Source organism: Schistocerca serialis, chromosome 4 (genome assembly GCF_023864345.2).
Source record: "Schistocerca serialis cubense isolate TAMUIC-IGC-003099 chromosome 4, iqSchSeri2.2, whole genome shotgun sequence".
Taxonomy (NCBI): domain Eukaryota; kingdom Metazoa; phylum Arthropoda; class Insecta; order Orthoptera; family Acrididae; genus Schistocerca; species Schistocerca serialis.
This window is the reverse complement of record NC_064641.1, coordinates 665,069,288-665,076,907: the sequence shown is the minus strand read 5'-3', so window position 1 is coordinate 665,076,907 and position 7,620 is coordinate 665,069,288. Positions and strand designations below refer to the sequence as shown.

General features: G+C 45.1%; 1 non-coding gene across 1 annotated transcript; it reads right to left on the bottom strand.

Moving 5' to 3' along the window:
• Positions 1–787: 787 nt before the first annotated feature.
• Positions 788–860, bottom strand: Trnaa-cgc (transfer RNA alanine (anticodon CGC)). Its single transcript has one exon. It is a non-coding gene; the product is annotated as a tRNA-Ala (tRNA).
• Between the last annotated feature and the right edge of the window lie 6,760 nt (positions 861–7,620).

The window sequence follows — 7,620 nt, the reverse complement described above, 5'->3', positions numbered from 1 at the left end:
ACCACAGACTTTTTCGATGACTGTCACCTAGCACACGGCCCAACAACTAGGAGTAATGGGCCATTCCATTTCATAGCAGGCACCTTTACCGCACAGCGATACGTGGACGATATTCTACGCCCAATTCTGTAGCCCTTCATGGCAAGCCATCCTGAGCTTGCATTTTAGCAAGAGAATGCCCACCCGCACGTGGCGAGAATTTTCATTGCTTGTCTTCATACTCGCCAAATCCTACCCTGCCCAGCACAGGATTTTGACCATTTAACGCGCCAGTTGGACATAATTTGGTACTATATCCCTCAAGAGGGCATCCAACAAATCTGTCAATCGACGCCAAGCCGAGTAACTGCTTGCAAAAGAGCCTGAGCTAGACCAATGCGTTACCGACTTGCTCAATTTGTGAAACTTTTTCTCATGAACAAATCATCCAATTTTTCTGAAATGGTAATCAGTTGTTTGCCTGTATATGTACGTCACATCTACAGATTTCCGTCCCAATCGGTCTTTTTTTTTTTTTTTAGTGTAATTTCACGGAGCCGTGTCGGTGTTCGTCATACCGGCCTGTCAGCCGGGAGAGTTCGCCAGGGAAGGACGGGTGTCATTTAGTGGAGGAGGAGGAGGAGGAGATTAGTGTTTAACGTCCCGTCGACAACGAGGTCATTAGAGACGGAGCGCAAGCTCAGGTTAGGGAAGGACGGGGAAGGAAATCGGCCGTGCCCTTTCAAAGGAACCATCCCGGCATTTGCCTGAAAGGATTTAGGGAAATCACGGAAAACCTAAATCAGGATGGCCGGAGACGGGATTGAACCGTCGTCCTCCCGAATGCGAGTCCAGTGTGCTAACCACTGCACCACCTCGCTCGGTTTGTCATTTAGTCGTGGACCATTTGAGGAGGAGCTGAGGTTTTAAAAATGTTTTGTGAGTCGGGAGTGAGTGATCGTCAGTGATCAACAAAGTTGATGTTGTGCTACGGAAAACAAAAAGAGTAGGCAAGCTCATTTCCTGTCCCTTGAGGTGATGGGTTCAGCTGGTGGGTAGACAAAGGTCTCATATGAGAACGTGGCGACATCAGACAGCTGGAGGTAGTGTTTGATAACGACGAGGCAGACTAAGAGAGGGCAGTGAATCCCAATTGAGAGGAGGTCTGGAATGCCTTCATCCTCGATACAGATTCTCGCTGCCGCCCCAATCTACTTTAAATTCCTACAGAATTGCTGAGGCTCTCCATGTTCTGGATTGCCCCTCTCATTAACTTGAGAATGGCATTCTATTTTGTTCTTGAAGGAGATACTAGAAATGGGTTGTAGGTCGCTTTTAAATCCTGTGGTTGGATCTGAGTGTCTTTTGAAAGCCGTTGGACTTCTACAGGGTACGGTACTAGTGATATGGGAGTGCTGACAGTTTTAACACAGTGTCGCCGACAGAAACAAGGCAGGCGACACTTATGTAGACCGACTGTGCAGGTGTAAGTGCAGAAAAATGATTTAGGTGCGCCCACAAAGTTTTCGAGAATGTCTACGCAGCAATACGTTATGTAATACATCTCGTGCACTGCTAAGACTTTGTAGATTTGGACCGTGGCCGCGAGTGGGTCACCGCCCAACGCTACAGTTGTGGTGTGCTGTCTTTTTAAACGCCTGAGAAATCTGTGACGTAATAAAAAATGAAAAGCTAATGCATCCAATGTAATCACGGTAGAATTAACAGTCCTCTACATATTTCGAGCCAATCTGCCACACATTATAAATATAAAACCAAATGACGCAATGTCAGAAACTTTATTGGTCTCATACAGTTATAATTTTGTGCATATAGACTGAAGTGGCGAGAGACAATTTGTATCAAGGCCGGGAATCGGACCCGAGCCTTCTGCTTACTAGGCAGGTGCGTTAGCCAATAAGCCACCTTGGCACATTAGTTCACACAATTGCATGGATTGCCCTGGCATGCCTCCCTCCTCGATAAAATTCTCGCTGCCACCTAACCCACTTTAAATTCCCCCTTGTACACGAACAGAATCGCTGAACCTCTCCATGTTCTGGAATAGCACCTCCACATCGAGACAAGTAAAGTCTCTGAAATTGTGTAATTTCATTTGTGTAAGTACCTGCACATGGGTTTCAGGCTCGCTCACCCATTTACGTTCGATGCGGAGGTGTTATTCCAGAACATGGAGGGCACCGGCAATTCTGTTATTGTGTAACGGGGAATTTAAAGTAGACTGGGGCGCCAGTGAGGATTTGGATCGAGGAGGGAGGCATGCCAGGGTAATCCGTGCAGTTGTGCTAAGCAATGGGCCAAGGTGGCTTAGTGGCCAGTGCACCTGCCTAGTAAGCGGGAAACCTGGGTTCCGCTTCAGCCTATATATATATATTTTATAATAAATGTACTTAATGGCAGATAAAAATTGCATGTGGGACCGGGTCTCGAACACAGGACCTTTGACTTTGGCGAACAGGCGTTCTACCGACCTTTTTTTTTTTTTTTTTTTTTTTTTTTTTTTTTTTTTTTTTTTTTTTTTTTTTGCTGATCTCATTATGTTCACTATTGTTCGTTGCATTTGTTCGTGGCGGACGACCCATGACACCCGTTAAAGTTCATCGTTGATCCGTTCAGTCGGTTTTTTTGTTACAGAGGGCAGCCAACCCTCTGACCGAAAACGCAGAGCTACCGCGCCGGCTGGACTGAGCTACCCAGCTACGACTCACGACTCGTCCTCACAGATTTAATTCCGTCGTTATGTCAACATCTACATTCCAAAACTTCACAGAAGTTCTTCTGCGAGACTTGCAGGACTATCACTCGTAGAAGAAAGGATGTGGACGAAGCAGTACACCAGGCTATGACCATACCTCTCTAACATCCCTTCTTCCAGGAGTGGTAGTTCTGCAAGTTTCGCGGAAAGCTTCTATGAAGCTCGGAAGGTAGGATACGAGGTAGTGGTGGAATTAGCGCTTTGAGGCCGGGTCATGAGCCGTGCTTGGGTAGTTCAGTCGGTAGAGCACTTGGTGTGAAAGGGAGAGGGCCTGGGTTTGAGTCCCCGTCTGGCACTCGGTTTTAATCTGCGAAAAGGTTTGACATCAGCGCACACTCCGCTGCAGAGTCGAAAGTGCATCCGGGATATGTAATTAATAGGCGCATCCTGGACATACAACCATCACAGTACAGCGTTTAGATGTCTCAGTTACCTCGTGTAAGCCCACGATATATTTGGAAAACACACAGCTAATTAAGTTATAATATAATGCATTTTTGAATTTCAGTCTGATGTATACAGAGGACATAACGACAGTACGTAGAAGACTGCGACTCGTACCTGACCTTGAGCTCAACCTGTGTCCTCCATTTAGCGGTGCTAACCCAAGATCACGGATATCGATGTCTACGTGGTCATGTGACTCTTACCGTTACCGTGTGAGGCCGCCAGGAGCGCCACCAACAAGCCGCTCCACGCGCCCAACAGCATTCCCTGCAACAAGAAACGTAACGAAACGAGTTATATAACAAACAAAATAATTTCAAGGAGTTTTTGTGGTACAGTAAAATCACTATAGCGTTTATTCCTGACTCAAAGCTGATACGTCGTTTTCGCAAACTGAAAATGTGCGCTATACCATGCAGCCACAGTTACAGTATCTGTTCAAAATGGTTTCCACGTGCCTCAATACATGTGCGTACGCACTGCAACATGCACTGTCTCACAAGTTCACATCAGCGAGGCTACATCCGAACGTTGTCAAAGGCAGCATGAATACGCTGTTACAGTGTCTCCATATCCGTAATGGGATCTGCATACACGATACTCTTGAGATGGCCCCATAACCAGAAAATTCACGGGTTGAGGCTATGAAATTAGACCTCTCGTCCCATCCATTGATCAGGGAAGACACTATTGAGATGCGTCCGGACGTTAACGGCGAAGTGGGCTGGTGCACCATGATGTAGCAGCCGCATAACCCTTCGAATCATCAGTGGTAGTTCTTCCAGGAGGGGAAGTAAAGTCACGCGCAAGAAACGCCGACAGTTCTGGGCTGTTAGGCAACGTGGAGGGAAGACTGGTCCTAAAATACGGTCGCCAATTATCCAGGCCCACACATTTCAGCTGCACTGATGCTGATGGTTCGCTGTCACCATACTATGGGGGTTGTGTATACTATCCCACAGACGACTGTTATGAAAGTTGAAGATACCATTCCGTGTAAAAGTGGCCTCATCTGCGGACAGGATGGACGACACAAATTCGGGTATCCTGAAGCCTGGGGAAGAAACCAGTGTCAAAACTGCTCCCAAAATGGAAAGTCTGTCGCTAGTAAGCCCTGAACATGTTGCAAGTGATAAGGGTAGTAGCAATTGTCATTGAGAATGTTCCACACGGTCGTCTGGCTTACCCTGTACTGGCGGGCCAACTGCCTGGTACTGACATGGCGGTCGCCTTTTCACAGTGTTAATCACATTTTCCTCCAAATGGAGTCCGAATATTTCGGCTACGTCCTTCACGATTTCCTGCTTCCTGTACCGTGTCTCAGATAATTGGCAAACACTGTTGGAAACATTGAACACTGAGATTGTTGTCGACGGGGATACGTCTCTGATACAACCTTGCTGTCCGCCGCCCTTTGCCATTTGGCTTTCCGTAAGTAAACACCATGTTGGCAACCTCTCAGTTAGAATACGGAACCACTGTGTACAATTTTGTATCACATCCACTACAAGATAAGTCAGCAAGAGAAGTGAATCGGACGCAACATTACCAATTACGAAGACAGGAGAGGGCGCTAGGGCATAACGTATAAGGAACAGTACCACCCTCTAGGAGGAAACCAAGCATACTCTAACTGTGGGTGCATGGTACAGCGCGTATTTAAACAGTAGTCTCTGTAACAAAATACGATGAATAAATGGTTTGCATCATGGAAACCATGTATTTCAGGACATAAGTTCATTAGACATTTCTTGTACCGTATCTTCTCATCGATCAATCCCTAGAGTTTGTACTCGTTGGAAAAAATCATCAGAGAGGAAAAATATTTTGCTCTTTTACATCTTTCTCCAATGGTATCTTAGTCAATATAACACTATCCTTTGAACAAAGGAACAGAAACTGAAAAACTAATATTATCTTCACAGACATTCCAAAATTAATCTTCATCTTAAATTAAACGTGAGAGCATGAGTACAGAATGGAATCAATACATACTTGGAACTACTCAATCATTTGTATCGAAAATAATGTGAATTCCTTTGCATTACAGTTACTTGATAAAAGTCTAAAGATACCTCCTAATATCGTGTCGGACCTCCTTTCGCCCAGCTTAGTACAGCAACTCGACGCGCCATGGATTCAACAAGTCGTTGAAGTCCTATGCAGAAATATTGAGCCATGCTGCCTCTATACCTGTATACAATTGCGAATTTGTTGCCGGTACTGACCTTTCGATTATGTCCCATAAATGTTCGATGGAATTTATGTCGGTCGACCTAGATGGCCAAATCATACGCTGGAATTTTTCAGAATTTCTTCAAACCAAATCGCAAACAACTGTGGCCCCGTGACGTGGCGGATTGCCGTCCATAAAAATTCCATCTTCAATGGGAACTTGAAGTTCATGAATGGAAACAAATGGTCTCAAAGCAGCCGAAGATAACAATTTCCATTCAATAATAGGTTCAGCTGGACGAGAGGTCCCAGTCCATCCCAAGTAAGCCGGCCGCGGTGGTCTAGCGGTTCTAGGCGCGCAGTCCGGAACCGCGCGACTGCTACGGTCGCAGGTTCGAATCCTGCCTCGGGCATGGATGTGTGTGATGTCCTTAGGTTAGTTAGGTTTAAGTAGTTCTAAGTTCTAGGGGACTGATGACCACAGATGTTAAGTCCCATAGTGCTCAGAGCCATTTGAACCATCCCAAGTAAACACAGCTGACACCACTACGGAAACACCACCAGCTTGCACAGTGAGCTGTTGGCAACTTGGGTCCATAGCTTCGTGGGGTCTGCAACATAGTCGAACTGCACATTAGTTCCTAACAAGTGACCAGGCCACTGTTTTCCAGTCGAGTCCAACCGATATGATCATGATTCCAGGAGAGGCGCTGTAGGCGATATAGTTTTGTTAACAAAGGTACTTGCGTCGAGCGTCTGTTGCCATAGCCCGTTAACGCCAGATTTCGCCGCATTCTCCCAATGGATACGTTCGTCGTACGTCCCCCATTGATGTCTGCGGTTATTTCACGTTACCACTGACAGCTCTAAGTAAACGCTGCTGCTCTCGGTCGTTAAGCGAAGGCTGTCGGCCACTGCGTTGTCCGTGGTGAGAGGTAATGCCTAAAATTTGGTATTCTATGCACGCCCTTCACACTGTGGATCTCGGAATAATGAATTCCCTAACAATTTCTGAAATGGAATGTCCTATGCGGCTAGTTCCAACTATCATTCCGTGTTAATTTCCGTCGTGTGCCCATAATGACGTCGGAAACCTTTCCATATGACTCACCTTAGTACAAAAGACAGCTCTCTCAATACACTGCCCTTTATTCCTTGTGAACGCAATCCTACCACCATCTGTATATGAGTATATCGCTATACGATGACTTTCGGCATCTCAGCATAGATCACCAACACAGGCAGGTACAGTCAGTTCTACAAGAAAGCGTACGCCGTTAACCTTATGAAATAAAAGACACTATTATTAATATATGTTTACATGAAAATACATATTAGTAATTGGATAATTACCTAATAGTTAATCCAATCGTCGCCATTATCTTTTATAGAATGTTGGATTGTTTGGGGGTAGAGACCATTTGATTAGAGAAGGACGGGGAAGAAAGTCGGCCGTGCCCTTTCAAAGGAACCATCCCGGCATTCGCCTGGAGTGATTTATGGAAATCACGGAGAACCTAAATCAGGATGGCCGGACGCGGGATTGAACCGTCGTCCTCCCGGATGCGAGTCCAGTGTGGTAACCACTGCGCCACCTTGCTCGGTCTATCCATTATAGACTGGCACTGTTTTGGTATGCTTTTCACGATATTTTCTGCATATTCTCTCCGTAACGATCTCCATATCGTCCTGATTTTATATGAGAACTGCTTAAAAGTATATATTGGCTTTCCTTTAAGTTTCATTTTAACATTTCCGATCGGATTTGTATCCGGAGACACTGCAGACGAATCCACTGTGGACATCCCATTGTCTTGTTTTCACGGTGTACAGAGACGGCTGCGATTTTTGGATCATTATCCTCTTGAAACACCCAGTTTGCCTAGTTCTAACCAAATAACTTCTTAACGGAACTCAGAAGGCATTTTTTATAAATATGCACATTTTTTCAACGTTTAAATTGGCTGTAAATAAGTGCAAATAGCCAAAACGGCAACCGACAAAACAAATCATTCCATTCTCACACTGTTTATCTATACACTGTGCAAAAGCACATTGAGTATAGATTCGAAACCACTACCAGTGATGCCGCTGAGGATGCTACATTTAAAATTATGACGTACACTTTCTTGCAGAGCTGATTGTATTAATTTTCTTCACTCAAAATCTTTGTTATTTATCAATACGGCAAAATTAAATTACGTTAGCTGTGTTATAATGGAACTGAATAGTTGTTTTCACAT